The 15,923-nt window shown below is 39.5% G+C and overlaps 1 protein-coding gene and 1 long non-coding RNA gene across 11 annotated transcripts in view; both read left to right on the forward strand.

The window, feature by feature from the left end:
* The window catches only part of LOC146500989 (uncharacterized), a 47,640-nt gene that overhangs the window by 662 nt on the left and 31,055 nt on the right, over positions 1 to 15,923 (forward strand). The window lies entirely within an intron of this gene.
* Positions 7 to 11,932, forward strand: LOC146500990 (uncharacterized). The gene is made up of 2 exons (XR_014869743.1): positions 7 to 6,154; positions 6,203 to 11,932. It is a non-coding gene; the product is annotated as an uncharacterized LOC146500990 (long non-coding RNA).

A 15,923-nucleotide genomic window follows, 5' to 3' on the forward strand; every position in this document is an offset into this window, starting at 1 on the left:
GTGAGTGAAGGGGAGACAATAAATCTTTACTGAGGGGGGTTGGAAGCAGTAATGTAACTTTTAAAGAGCCCCCAAACCTATTTAATCACACTTAATCACACTTGAAGGCGCGTTTGCGTTTTTGTTCCATATGAAAAAAACATTTGTGTGTTTAATGTCTGACTTAGTGTTTCCACATGTGTAATATTGGTCATTGTTAAAAATACAGACATTGTCCCCAGTTTTTTTAAACATCACTTACACCTGATAACGCTGCAGCAGGGGCGTTTCCAGTGGGACACGGGGCCCCTCATGAAATCGGTATTTCATCAGCAGTGTAGATATTTGTTGGCTGCAATTTTCACATTTCCGTGCAGAGGGTATTAGGTGACCGTACAGGAGTTTAAACGTGGTTTTTATTGAATAACTTTTTTGCAAAGTCACAAAAGAACTATTTAGAACAGGGCTGGTCAAACTGCCACAGCTAAGGGAAGTCTGGGCCCCTGTAAGGAAAGGAACACGTTTTGTGAACAGCTTGATTTTTAACATGATGCACATAGTGGAGTTTAGCAAAACTCAGGACTAATTTCATCACATCACAAAATTTCTTTACAAGTGGAGTGACATATGCTGAAATTGAGTAAAGATAGAAATACCAGTTTATTATGAATCAATAAGACAATGCCTCTTTTCTTATTTATTTATATTTTGGCTGGAGGCTGGGGGTTTAGCTTCCCATTCAGGACATAAGGGGTCAGGCTGAGATGACTGACAGCTGGTTCTGGCCCCCTGAGCAATATGTTCCCCCATTGTAATTCAGACACAGGAGGTTCAGGTATTTTTGTGAAAAAGCATCTGCATAAATAGAGTTTAATATATTCTAAAGTGAAACAGAATGGCGACAGCTATGACATATTGTGTTGCAGAGATATCAGCGGAAGTTGAAAAGGGCTAGGAGGTTGCATAATAACCACATGGTGGTGCAGTGAGTCAGAATAGAATCTGATTCATTATTCCAACATTATTCCAACTGGTGTTAGTGCACCGTTTTTTACAGAATTTATGTTCCTGCCATACTTGGCTAATGAGCAGTTTTTTATAAACATGAACACTAGGGCTCCCACGATTAGTCGACGTGTCATTTGAAGCTTTGTAAGATCCCAAAAGACGCAGGAATAAGTAGTAGGATTTAAGAGTGTAATAACGGACTGAAACAACAGATGGCAGCACTGCATGTACAAGGATGCCAGCTGCCGTTAAACCCCGAAGAAGGAGAAGAAGAAGAAGAAGCAGTGTCCGGTATCGTAGCTGTGTCCAAATTCAGGAACCGCATCCTCCTGTGGCCGCATTTGGAGGCCGATTATGTTACAGCTACACGACAAAGACTGTCCAAATTCGAAGACTCCGACAAATGCGCCCTTCATTTCCCCAGATTTGAAGGATGGGTCAGGTGTATACTTCGTGGCCCAACCCATCCCAGAATTCATAGCGCGGCCCTGCTCAGTTTCCAACAATGGCGGCAGCTAGTTAGTTTTAATATTACTCTTATTATTCTTTCTGGGTCGCAAAATAAACGTTTAAAATATTTTCAGGCGAGAATGTAGCTGTGTAAACCTCAAATATCTGCTCAATTTATCAAGACGCCACATATTTTCAAAAGCGCTGCGATGTTTTCGGAGACATCTGTTACCCACCAGCTCGATAGCTAGCCGGGGTTCAAGCCTCACTAGAGCCGTGAGAACACCGGACTCCCGGCAAATTGTTTTCAAACCCACCGCCGTCTTTCGTTACTCAGGTTAAACATGATATATAAGTCACTTAGATAACTTAAAAATGTTATTGTTTGGCTTTTTTCAGTATTTTATTTGTTCCTGAGTAAATCGGTTTGGCTGTGATTGAAGTTATAGTTTTTACACAGCTGAATAAACTTCAAGCAGACAACTGATTATCAGAAGTGTGAGATGCTCGAGAATATACTCCGGTGTCCTGTTATATTTTAGATAGCAAGGAGTTTATTAAACTCCACTGAAACAATCTGCAAATTTCATTAAAATTTAATAAACTATCATGTCTTCATTTGTAGTTAGCACATACCTTAAACACTTAAAGCTGTAAGCTAATGATAGTTATATAAGAGCAGATGCTGCTGGTGCAATAAGCTGTACGTTTTACATCCAATGGATGATGATCTGATTAGTCGACTAATAGCAAAAATAATCGGTGACTAGTCGACTATCAAAATAATCGTTTGTGGCAGCCCTAATGAACACCAAAGCATTACGTCATCTTTCAAGATAGTACACATATAGTACAAAATAATTTTAGATGGACCAAAACAGACTGCAGTTCTGGTTAAGGAGGACAGCTCTACCAAATCTTTATGGTAAAATGCTTCCACCACACTGTACAATACGTCTGTCAATATTGTCTGGCCTCCCGATATGTCAGTCAGGCTCAAATTATTATAAACATAACCATAATTGTAATCCACAGCTGATTGTAATGGCTTGCTCTACTTACACGAGAAATTATTTCATGTGCTGACCTGCAGGAATTGTTGAGTTCTCTTTCAGTACTACAGAACTGTGGCTGGCAGTCGCACGTTGTTGTCTCTTAGCAGGTGCCGAAGTCATGTTATGACAGGTTTACGCTGCTTCAAAGTTCCTAATCCTTTTTGTTATTATGAGACTGCTAGTGAAGGATAGATCTAATGTTTTATAGGAGAAGTAATGCCCAGTGGGTCTTCAGGACTTAAGCCAACTTGTTTGAAGTGAACACTTTGCGCCTCTCAGGTGCAAACCTTAAGCTAAGTATCGATATTAAAGTTTAGCTTCAAGATGAACTACAAGAAACGGTAAAACCAGACATTTATTGTTACTAAGCAACACTGTGGCCCCTTTGAGGATGTAATTCTCTTTATTTATGAAAAAACTGAGGATCAGACATTCGGTTTATTACTTTCCCTGCTGAAAATAACTTTTCATATTCTGTGCGGCTCCCGGTGAGCATAGAAAACCTCACCTCTCTGTTGTCTGAGCATGATTCAGAGCCACTTGTCTTCAGTTAGGAGGAAGTTGGGTTTTTGCTAACACAACCCGGATGTTTCAGTGAATTTGCATATCATTTCTAACAGTCACACTCTCTCGTCTATTCTTCTTCAAAACCGTGAATGGCCATGGTTGGGCAGTTGGAGTGTTTGAATGTTATCTTTAATGCTTATTTGACTGTTTATGCTGCTGTGGGGAGCCTGAGGTTGCACATTCCTGTAGCTGGTAGTGGTTTCTTCTTGCTGCAGCAGTGTTACCCGGTTGAGGTTAGAGGAGCTTGACGGAGTTCATGAAGCATCAGCAGCAGATACGGTATCTCCGAGGAGGAGATTGTCCGTGATGGATGAATCGCATGTGTTTGTCGGGGTTGGGAGGAACGGCGGCGGGTTGTTTTCTGTGTCTTTAAGCAGCAGCTGGGTCGAGTCCCTCACTGGCTGTCCTCTGACAGAATGGTATGTCAGTGCTGATGAGTTGGCCCACTCTGCAAAGAAGCTTTAAAAATAGATGCTCCTGGAAGATCAGCTGTTGCTGCACCCCAGTTTTAGAGTGAGTCTGTGGGTGGGGGTGGGGAGTGGGGGTGTGAGGGTGGTTGTTGCTCGCCAGCTGGCCCTCACACAAGCCTGAAAGGAAGAAAGACTCTGCACAAGATAGTGCAGCCAGCTAGCTGCGGCTTATCAGAAATATTATCCTGTACATTTACAGTATTAGAGTTAGAGGAAACTGTCAGTACTGTAAACTTGACTACTTATGGAAGAACTGGGAGGAGAGTAGACAGCAGGAAGGAATGTGAGGAATGGATATCAGGGCATTAGTTATACCGTGCTTTAAGGGAATCTGATTCCTGTGTCTGTCAAACAGTTTGAATCATGCTGTAAACATTAATTTGTACTGTAGCGCAAGGATAGAGGATGGCATGCTGAACTTGGTGATCTCTCTTTAAATCCTAATAAGACGGATTAAAGGTATTGCCTTAATGAAAGTGATATTGAATCTTAAATATTGTGATTATATTCTTTTGATTACAGTAAAATAATCTATGAATTAAAGAAACCCTGAAAATGATTTCCATGTAGATGCTTTAGTTACAGGTGCTGGCTCACAGTCACAGGGGGATGCTTGAATTAAACTGGGTGATTGCTCATGTTAATCGTAACACTCCACTTGCTGTAATGTGACCAATCAAGGTTTTCTGCTGTGATAAAGAGTCGAGGGTATCAGTCAGTCAAGCAGATAAACTGAAGTCTGTCATCTGGCTGCTCTAACAGCAACCTCTGTCAACTCTGATTTAGATTACTCATGTTACACTGGTTTGAAATTCTTATTTGCTCAGCAGTTATTACCCACAGAGGCAGAAGAGCAATGCCACTGAGTTGAACTTTTCCATGATGAAGCTGAAATTTGTCTCTCGTGTGGGATTGAAGTTTGGTTAGGATGGTGTCATCAGGCCAAGATTTTAATTTGGGCAATACTTTGGTTTTAAAATAACATTCCCATCGACCTCAGCAGATATTAGCAAGCTGTTGACGTGTCTGTTGACAAATATGTACCTGACCGATGTAATCAGCTGCTTCTCAACTAATGCTATGTACACAAGTATTTTAATAAATGTACACTTAAAGGGCATTTTGGATCAATGAAAACTGAGCTTTTCAAAAGTGTTCAAACTCTTGAGAACTTTTGATTGGCCAAAAATATGTCCACAGTTACTGTTATATCCGTTATATATACACACTGTTAAATATGCTCTGTAGTTTCTCAGAGTGCTCAAGCTTGTAGTGGATCTCCAACCAACATCTTTGCAGAGGCAGGTGATCAATATTAAAGTTACTGACAATGAGATGTTTCCCCAGCTGAGAATCTGAGGAAGAGCTTCAAAATGAGAGTCACGAGTAAACTGATTAAATTAATGTCACATGGGTGGCTCCAGTGGGAAAGAAAACACTGGGTGTTTTCTCCTCACGCTTAGGTGTAGGCTTGTGGTCTTTTGTTATAAGTTGGTTTAACCTGCTGCAGCTTTTTAATTTGGTCGTTAGAGACTGATGAGTTGATTATAAAGCTCGGAGGACAATTTAGTAAAAAGGATTATTCAAATCCTGTAATACTGCATATTAGTGGAAGTGATTTCAGCTTGTTTATCTACAAACTGTCAGTCCATCATCTGCTTACATTTTGTTCTTCTTCTAGTTTTTGAACCGGAGGTCATCAGCACAAATTTGACTGCATAAAATTGTTAACAAGCTGTCTTTGACAGTAATTCAAAAAGAAACAAGCCTCATTGGTCACATATACAATCATACAGAGTATGATTGTATATGAGAATGTGTCGTGTCCGAGCTGTGACAGGCTGCAGACGTAGCTGCCCCATTCCAGGGCTTGGTGTTTGGCATGGGGGGCCTAGCCAGGACCCTTACTGGATACTGGAAGGGAATCAAACTTGCGACTTTGGCTCCAAAGGTGTGTGGTCTTACCACTACACTATCCAGCTAAAAACAGCTAAAAACAGTATATAGACTAAAACAAGGAGGTTTTACTTTTTGCCAGGCTCCTGCTGTGAATAATAGGGTTCTCTTCATCACTGTTACATACAGGTTACACTGACTCTTTGTACCATTATTTTGGTTAACAAAGGTGTTATATGAAAGTACAGACTGGGCCATGTTTAGCTTCAGTTGATGTCTTTTCAAAACAGGAAAAAGATGTGGAAATAAAGTTGTAGCACTTCTGCCTTCACTTTGTGCTAACAGCTATAGTTAATTTCAGAAGGTTTTAAATGATCTTTAATCAGCAATTTATACTAATTAACTTTAAAGTTCAGATCACGGAGTTAATGAATAATTGTTTTAAATAATGGTTGTTATAATTATTGATCATAATACTTGTTATTATGTTTTTGCCATAATTGGACAGTCTGGGTTGACTTTGTTGAAGTTGTAGTGACGTGTGTTATGTACCTTTACCCCCAGTGTACCAGCTATTCCCCTCAGGTTGGTCTACTATCGGTTTTCACAGTTATGATAGGAGCGCTGGAATTTCACCAGAAACAGACTGTGGTAGAGACTTTTCTGCAGTATGAACTACACCAAAGATTACACCCAGCTCTGTGTGCCTAAACCTAAATACGTACCTGAGTCTGTTTGTGTGAACTTAGTTGGCCTGTGAATTCTGTTAAATTTTAGTAGCGAGCACCTTTGATAAATATTGACTGTAAGTTTAAGCAGCTTGTATTCCTAAATTCCAGTCAGGTGCTGGAGAGTCAAAACAGAGGCTGATATCTTCATGACAAGTAGCAGAGTACAGCCAAGGTTATATACTGCTCTCTCACACACACACTCACTCACTATTCTGAGGTTATTAGTTTTCATTCCTAAATCTGATCTGGTCAACGTGGATTATTAACACACACATGAACAATTGAGGTCCACAGAGCTGACCTTCAGAATCATTATTCACATTATAATCTGATAATGTAATGAGGTCAACTCCATTTCAGATACTTTGCTTGTTTCAGAACAGCCAGCTGTCAGACCTGGCCCACTGAGCTCAGTTTTAACAGCTGGAAGTCTGAGTACATCTCAGTGCAAGATCTGGTTGAAAAATTAAGACAGCTCATTGAATGATCCTACAAACACGGAGAATGTAAACATGGTTCTGTCCAAACTGTGAACTGAATATAAACATTTTTAGTTCAGGACCAAAATTGTTGACGATAAAAAGGCAGGAAAAAAAACATTTCAGCTACTTTTACAGCTTTTTTTTTTAACATCAGAGTTGGAGGAAATTTGAAGGTGAAGATTGAAGGTGTCCTCAAAATGCTACTTTTGATCCTTGTGATTGTTTTGGACTTTGTACTAAAAGTTGTTAGTAAAAGTAGTTAATACATAATGTCACTTGTTGACTATATATAATGTAATTAAGTTCCTCACTCTGTGGATGACTCTGGTAGTCCTGCTTCTGCTCTGCAGCCTTGATGAGTTCAGTGAAGCTGTGCCAGCTCTCCACCTGCTTCAGATTCTGGTTAAAGCAACCATCCTGTTCAGAGAGTCACTCCAGAGCAGAAGAAGGGGGAACTTCACTAACCTTTAGACCAAGGCATTCGAATTGGAGTTTGTCTGAAGCATCTTGAATGACTTTGAGGACTACTGTTACAATTACCTGAGCAGCCATTTCCTAAAGAAACAGGAGACAGGAAAGGATAAAGATAGCTGTTTTGCAGTGATTGATAATTTCAAAATAAGAGCGAGGAGACTGTCTGATAGTAAATCACATTGGTGTGTTGAACAGATGGAAAAAAAAATCTAAATACATTTAAGAATATTTTGTCAATATAATCAGATGGCCCTCCCATTAAAACATTGACTTGTTTTTGTGCAGCAGCTGGATTTGTGTTTATTTAGGTAGAATTGAATTGAAAAGGAGATTTTTGTTCTCATAGAGACTAAATAAAGGATATAATTGGTCCCTGTTGGTAGGGAAACACACACACGCCCATAAGCACAGAAATGATTTTGCTGTTCTTGGATTGTTTCCATTAATGCGGCTAAAAATGTTTTAGCTTGGCAGTAGAAGAAAAGCTGAAGGAGCAAACTGAATTGTCATTGCTTTGAGTGCAAGTGAAAACTTGTCGCCTGTAGTAAGTACAGCTCTAAAAACTAATGCAGAGTTGCTGGTTGATTTGTAGTTTTTCCAGTCATTACTCTGTGTGTTGGTCAGTTTAGCACTTTAGTCCTCACCAAACTAACATCTGTTGGATTTATTACCATAAAATTTATTTCTTACTCAGGATGTCCAAGATATTATGTCACTGCAGTTTGTTCTACATGATGATGTTAATTACATGACATCTAATATTGTTTAAGCTTCCAGGACAAAAACTGCTTTGACATGTTGCTTCTTCAGATCTGTTTTCTCTCTGCTTCTCACAGACACAAGGGGAAAAAAAGGTGTGTGTGTGTGTGTGCGTGTGTGAACGGAAACAGGAAACAGGAGTACGTTGTTACTGACTTAGGAACTTTGTGGTTAGATCACTGTTTCCTTTAAGTTGACTGCGTTGGAATGCTGCTGTCTGGAGCAGCAGTCCTCCCAATATAGAAGTAGACTACTTTAAGGAGGTGTGCATCATGCCCTTATGTATACAAGTTTCCTGAGGCTGTGTCTGGGTACAGCAGAAAAAAAAGAGAGTAAAAGTGGAAGGATGTTACTGGTACAGAAGGTGGTACTGTGATTTGAAGTATCATAGTATTAGATTAGATGTCTATTTAGATTCTTTTCCTAGAAATTTCTTGCTAAAGCCTCGTTCCCGATGTCATCAGATACCTCATGAAACATCATAAGCATAACTGAACGTAGTCTTTTCTCTTAGCCACACTGTACTGAGTAACTGACAAAAATATTGTGCAGTTCGAGCCTCGTATTAGGCTAAACAGTAGACAATATGTAAAACCACTGCAGGAATACCAGGTGATGGCGTAATTGATTATCACTGTATTATCTTAGAATCTCTCAGGGTTAAATTAGAGAACAGTCCTGCCTCTGTGAAAAGCTGACAAAGTTACTGTAAATCACTTCAGAGAACAAGCATATGAAACCGTCCCAGCCAAGTCTGAAAGGTCCATGATTGCGTACTCGCTTGGAACATGTTCATGATATCCTGTTGTGAATTAAGCTCAAATCTCAGGAGTCCACTTGCGCTGTTTGGAAAGAGATGGACCAAAAATTTAAAGACCAACAAATCAGGGGTGGGCGTCCTGCATTTTGTATCATAAGTCAGGTTTGTACTTAAAGGGAATTGACATGAAAGATATTTTCAAATGTTTTATTTTTAATAGGAGTGCTAGATGATGTATGCGCCAGAACGTTTTATGGAATAGTGATAATATCAGCCAGCCTGGCCTTTAACCGATATGGCACAACTTGTTCAATGTTGATAAAAGCAAAAAGGTGGCATTCTTTGCATACCAAGAAAAACTGTTTTTGTGCCATAATGGTTGATGATTTGGTATAAACTATGAAGAATGGCTCCAATAATCTCAACAAAAAAAAAAAACCCTGAATATCGCTGATGTTTACCCTCAGTTACCAGTACCAGATCCATGATTCTGCATCACTTACTCCACAGCAGCTTGTCAGGCTTTATGTTGAGACTCTGTTTTGTCTGCAGGAGTTTAAAAAGACAATCTAAACTGGGGATTAACTTGCCAGGTTGGCCCTGCGTGGATCTCAGAAGCTTAGTGAAGCGTTTAAGGAATTGAGTATTTAGAGTGGATTAGTCTGAGCCCTGATGATGATGAAGAAGATGAAGTCCACCACATAGTCATCTAGGGACCAGGCCAGAAAGCCACACAGTCCCTCAGGCAGAAACAGCCGAGTTAATCTTTAATGCTGGGGGCACACATTCATACAGTGAAGGCCACCAGTCAAAAGGCACGCTGAATAAATAGTGCGGTTTAGTAATTCTGCCTCTGTTCAGAATAAACACCCAATTTCAGTTGGGTGCTTAAGTTTTTTTCACTTTTAAAACCCCATTTAAGGTGTTTCCAGCAGTGAACACCCATTATACCATGAAGTACTCAAATATTATTTCTATAAACAATTACGTGGATGTAGTTCCTGATATGTGAATATACAAAGTGCTGGCTTCAGTTCAGTTTGCCCTGCCTGACTCATGTCTCCATAAAAGGAAGTGGCTTGCCTGTGTGTATTAGTTTCCTCTTGATGACATCACCATGTGCACAGCCCAATGTAGATTGTTATCACAAACTCCTTCCTGTTTATTCCACAAGGCTGAGTTTCCTCCGAAGTTCAGGGAGCGAGGTGGGAGGTGGAGAGAGGTTTGGGTGGGGTAATTGAGTGCAGATATAGCAAGTTATTAGATCAGGTAGATTTTTGGGTGGGCGGGGGATGGGGGTAATGCACTTAGACCAAAGAGTGCTGATGTCCATGAAAGTAGACCCAATGTTTTCCTGAAGATCCTGAGAAGCAGCTCTGTGACCAAAACCCTCAGTACAGCTATGCCAGCATAACGCAGCAGCATTAAGTTACTGATTATTTGCTAATGACTCAGACGGACATCACCATTATCAGCGAGCTAACTGTCGCTGGAGAAACATGATAAAGCACCCAAGGTGTTCAGCTGGTTTTCAAACTTCCGAGTCCTAATCCAGTCAAGCATGTGATCAAGATGTGGTAATGTGAATGGAAGTGCATAAACCACATAGGCTCCATCCAGATATTGTATATAAAAGATGGACATAGAGCAATGTAAACCTCAACTTTAGTGTTTTTGCCACCACCATGTGGATTTATGGGAGCCAGAAGTATTAAGACCACATTTGGACCAGAGTTTGGAGATCTAAGTTAACTGCTAATGATAGCATGCTTGGCTAACAAGCTGTATCCATAAACTGTATGAGTGCCACATTTTTGGTCAGGTTGTTTTGTTAAACACCAAAAACATGGCTGAGAAATTTATTCAATCTTTCAAATTAGCAGAGATGAGGCCTAGCAGCTACAGCCACCTGATGACACACCTGCTAATCAAAGCATCCATGTCGCCAAATTTACAGCTTTAATAATATCGAACCTGCTCAGCTTCCACCTCTGGTGGAGTTGTTATAAATAAGGAAGCTATTCACAGAGGTCAGAACCACAAGTGGCCATTAGAGAAACTACAGCTTTTGGCACTTTTGCATTGGAATTATTTTTTTATTTTTTATTTGTTACCTTGTATTTTTTCCAAGAAGTCCCTTTGAGATCAAAATGTCTGTATGGTAACAGACATGCAACAAACATCATGTAAAATGCAGCTCATATTTTATGATACACAAACACCCACAACAAAAACACTCTTAGCCTCTTACGAAAAACAACCACACTTCCTTCATTACATTTATTCCTTCCTTTAAACTCAGCATTAGATCAAAGCTGTGTTTCCTGTAAAGGTATTGCCTGCCTGAGGTGTGTGGTAAGACAATGCAGATTTCTACAGATCTATGAAAAACCCAGCAGGTCATGTTTTAGCTGCCACAGGACCCGAAGGATCCACTTCCAACATACTAGTGCCAAACACTTCAGGATAGCCCCAGTGGTCATATGTCAGTACTCTGAGGTGTCAGAGCTGAATTACAGGATTACACGGGTGGTTTTACTGTTGTGGCTGAGTGCTTGAAATCTGTTGATGGCCAGTAACATTTTTTTTTCACTTCTCTTGGCCCGTTAGCCTGCTGACCTTTCAGCATCGCAGTTACATCAGATTCATATTTGTCAATAACTGCATGCATGTAGCCGCCACGTCTCTACAGTACCATATTTGGTTAAATTATAGTACACTGTGTCACTGTGTCTTTTTTAATTTGTCCAAAGCATCACTTGTAACAGCTTTTGAAGATGGGCAGTAGTGACTCTGTTGTCCTGAGTTCATTAAATCACATGAATGGAAAAGAACCCTAAACTGAGATGATCAACCACATGTTCCTTTGAGTGACAGAGGAGCATGTGGTTGTTTGTTTTGACTGGTTTGCAGTGTGATGAATAGGGAACAGGAGCAAGTATCGGAAAATAAACTTAATGTGCCCTGTTGGTGTTGAGCTCCCTGATGCAACAACTGTTTTTGTGGTCTCTTAAGCAAACCCAATCCTCCTCCGTTTGTTGGTGTCACTGCCCACAGGCGAGCAGTAAACAGCTTTGTTTGAAAGTGTGATTTAATTAAGAAGTATATCAGCATTTGTAAATAAACATGTCACAGAAATTACTCTCTGCAACAAGTCTCCTGTTATTCACTCACAGAGCTACATTTTGCAACTTCCTGTGAGGAGTTGTTCTCCCATCATGCTTTAGGGGCGCTGGGAGTTTCAACATAAACTGTTGCTGTCTGAAGCGCTGTGGTCAGGCAGTAAGAAGTGTCCTGATACTCCCACAGAGAAAAAAAAAACAAGAAGATAGATTATACCCAGTTGGAAACGCATTAAAATAACTTAAACAGGCATCATTTACAATATGTCAGTGACTAGTTTGCAAACAGAGTGTTTGTATATCATTTAAAGTATGCACAAAGCGCTGAAATGTAGCTCTGCCGGTTTTATCTCATGCCCTCGGTGTTCAGACCCAGCTGCCTCCCTCGTTTTATTTTTAGACATGTCTGAAGCATATACTGTTTATTTTTATTCCCGGCTTGAAGTAGCTTGCCCAGTGGCTGACCACTTTGTTTGCAATGCTGAGAGCTGTACAGCTGCTCCATGTGTTTGTGGTGCAGCCTGGGGTTTAGTTGCAAGGCTTTGTGAGCAGAAGCTGGCAGGAGTTTTCCTTTTTTCCCTGGATGTTCTGTACTTAACCACAGTTCATTAACCCTCTCCAGGCAGACGTTGCAGATTTGCAACAGTTAAGACCTAACAACCTGATTACCCCACATACATATTTTTTTACTCAGAAGTACCACTGCAGGACTTGGTTGTGCATTAGCAACACAAAACTTAATTTGGGCCTGAGAGGGTTAACATGTATGGGTGGAGTGAGTTTTAATCAAGAAGCGCGATGGTTGGACACTCGGCATTTTTCCTTCAAATTTGCGTTTATGTGGTTTGTTTGATAATATAATTTAATCAAGTGGAACAAGTTATTATGACCTCAGTTGTTTGGGTTTGTCATTTATTGGTCAGACTGTTGTCATTTCATAATGACCTTAAAAGGCAAATTATATGACAAACTAAGAGCTTTCAACACAGTCTTGAATACAGACTGTATGTAGAGGATGGATGTAACCTTTAGCCTTTGACATGTAGGTTTTTTGTTTTGTTTTTTTTTAATCCAATGGGGCCAGTGGTAGTGTGTGGATCTGACTTAGAAATATGAACCCGGTGGGCTCATGGTAGTGACCTGTCAATTACAAGTTAGGCCTACCTGAAAGAGTACACGACTTTTTGTTGTTGTATTTTTTTTACAGTAAATGGGACCAAATTCACAAAACTATCATTGAGTTGCATTAAATAATAAATGTTATTTAATGTTATTTAAGTACCAACATTAATAAGCAACATAGACATTTTCTGCAGTCTGATTTGTTTTTGTTGTTGTTTCTTAAATCAGTCGCTGTCTACGGGTCATGTGAAGGAATTTTTGCTTAAAGCTCTACATTAATCTTTTTCTGTCATTGGCTGTATATTTAAAAAATAGCAATGTCCCATTGGTTTGTTGACTCATGTTGATTGGCCATCTTAGCTTTTTGAAACCAGATATCACAAATAAGGGGTGAAACTGAGTAACAAACCAATGAACTCTACACATGGTCACTACACACCTATAAGGTAGTTACTTCTTTCTCATAAGGCCAGCCCACTGTAAAGTAAACCTTCTGTTAACCTCTATTCTGTACCTAATAGAGAACATAATATAATATATAAGCAGAATCATCAAGATCTGATGCTTGATGATTACTGATGTTATTGATCAAGAGAACAGAGGCCCATTTTCCCCCAGACTTCTATAAGGAGTTTTAATAGCAGTCATCCCTTTCTGACCATTAGAAAGAATGCAGTTTTATGTTTTCACTTCTAAAACATGGAAATTACCCCCATCTTGAAATGCAGCCTGTGGTCATGAATGAATGTTTATGCGTGTTGACATGTTACCAATATTATCATTGGAGACACGCAAGTCAGCAGGTGATCTGATTGATACCAGAGCAAATTTTAAACGCTAAAAAAAGATTAACGATTACTTTTGTATTAGGTTTTGTTGTCCCCAGTAAAACAATAATATTAGATTTTTTTTTTCTTATGAGTTATTAACTTGTTTATCATTGTGCTAGATAACTATAACTATACACATTTCAGCTTGAAACTTGATGGCAAGTTAAGTATTTTTTGTTTTGGTGCTATAGTTCTTCATGGTCTGTATTTTCCTCTATGAGCACATGTGGAATCGTCTGCTGAGCTCATCAGGTTTGGAAACAACGGCTCGATTTGTCCATTTGTGACGTCCGTTGAGTTGACTCATGTCTATGGCTTCATAGTAAGCTGAACTTTCTTCCAGCCACTCCCTTTTAGGCAACATCTGTGAGGCTTATAAGGTTCTGCAAAGAGGAAATAAACTTTTTTGGTACACTTAGTCATCACCCTCACCGTACAATGAGCGAACTGTGTGTGAATCCACCTAATGATCCCTTCTCATTTTAAATGCACTCAAACAGAAATCAGAGTTATTTCTGTGCTCTCTTTGTGGAGCCTGTCAGCACTCGTGGTCATTAGAATAACCACCCAACTTTGGCTGCTGAAGACGGGCATGCGGGGCGTGGGAATCCAGCTTACTGGAGACAATCAGACTAGGCTGGCATTCGGCTCTTGAGGACTTGGTGCCCTGAGAGGCTGTCAGGATACTTAAGGGATCAAGTTGACAGAAGCCAGAACTATAAATTTGACCTCTCTAGGTACTTAAGTAACATATTATTATGATTGAAATGGAATAAAAAAAAACAAACTCTGCAACTTAGAGCTTGAAGGAGGCTATATAATCTTCCTTTACGCAGTATGTCTTAATGAACCTTCATTAAACTAGGGGGTGAATCATTGTTTTGGTTTGGGGTTTTTTGCAGCTACAATTGTGGCTTCTAATGATTGTGAAACTATGATTATGGGAATAAAATTATTATTATTTTGCATTAATTTTCTCTCCAAATCTCTCATTTGGTCTTACACAATAAATTGCGCTCATCAATCAAGGAAAGATGATGAAAATACTGTGTGTGAACTGTCATCTCTCTGTCAACCCAAATTATTCTATTTATTTTTCATTTAAAGTTTGAGGGTTTATAACAAAACAAACAAAACAAAGTTAAATCCATAATGCTTGTTAAGGTGATGAATAGCTACATTAAATATCTGAGATTGCCATAATTGACCAAAATAGTAATTTATGATTTTTCCACTGTGAAGTATTCCCACTTAAACTTGTGTATTTTTTTTCTTCTGCTGCATCTCCAAATCACTTTAGAGCATCCCAGTTTTGCACTGAACTAGCTCACTGTCTCTCAGGAGGGCGGACAGCCCATTGACATCATGCTGAATTAGAACAGTTTGATAGAACCAGAGTCCATGTAGGTCGGTATAAATAGCCTTAGAGGAGGAAAGAGAAAGGAGGTATGAGTGTGTCTTTTGGCCTAGTTATGTGCATCTTTGTGACTGGAGGCTGATGCAGCATACACTCGCTTGGAAAGATGCCCCAGTCTGTTACAGCTGCTCGCATCATGTTGGATTACTTTAACTGAAAGCTGGTACCCCGTTTAACTGTTTATTTTAACTTCAGCTTTTGCTTTTTTGTGTGTCTTGAGTTAAGCTGTTGTATGCTTAAGTACTGCACTCTATGGCCATACAGTAAAAGGGAAGGCAGTAATGTGGTCATGGAAATAATTCACACCTCTTAGTGTTGTGAAGGTTTTTGAAGGGTGGGTTTTTGAAAGACGGGTTCCCTTAAGCAGTTTGTGTCTGAAATTTGACTTTCAAAGTTTTAAAACTGAACAAGAAGATGAAAGAAGGAGGTCTCTTACCTCATCCTGAAATGAGTGAGTTTTTTGTTTTTCGATATGAAATTAATAATTCCCGAGCTTCCCAAGCTAGGCGAACACCTCAAGCATAATACACTCATTTGTCCTAAAACATATCACAAATCCCGGGAGTATAAACCATTTTAGACATAGGATTGATAACCTTTAATATAAATTAATCAAAGAAATAGACTACAAGTTGGAATTGAATGAAAGTGGATAGTGGATGTTCATATTAAGCATGACCAGGGTTTCCAGTAATGAAGATGAATGCCAGTAATGACCATGGGCCTAAAGTTTAGGCCTCAGACTCAGTTTTAAACAATTTTTCCTTCTCTTGTCTCTGTATGATGTCATTGAGGGGATAC

The sequence above is a fragment of the Neolamprologus multifasciatus genome, chromosome 16, assembly GCF_963576455.1.
Source record: "Neolamprologus multifasciatus chromosome 16, fNeoMul1.2, whole genome shotgun sequence".
NCBI classification, from domain to species: Eukaryota; Metazoa; Chordata; class Actinopteri; order Cichliformes; family Cichlidae; genus Neolamprologus; species Neolamprologus multifasciatus.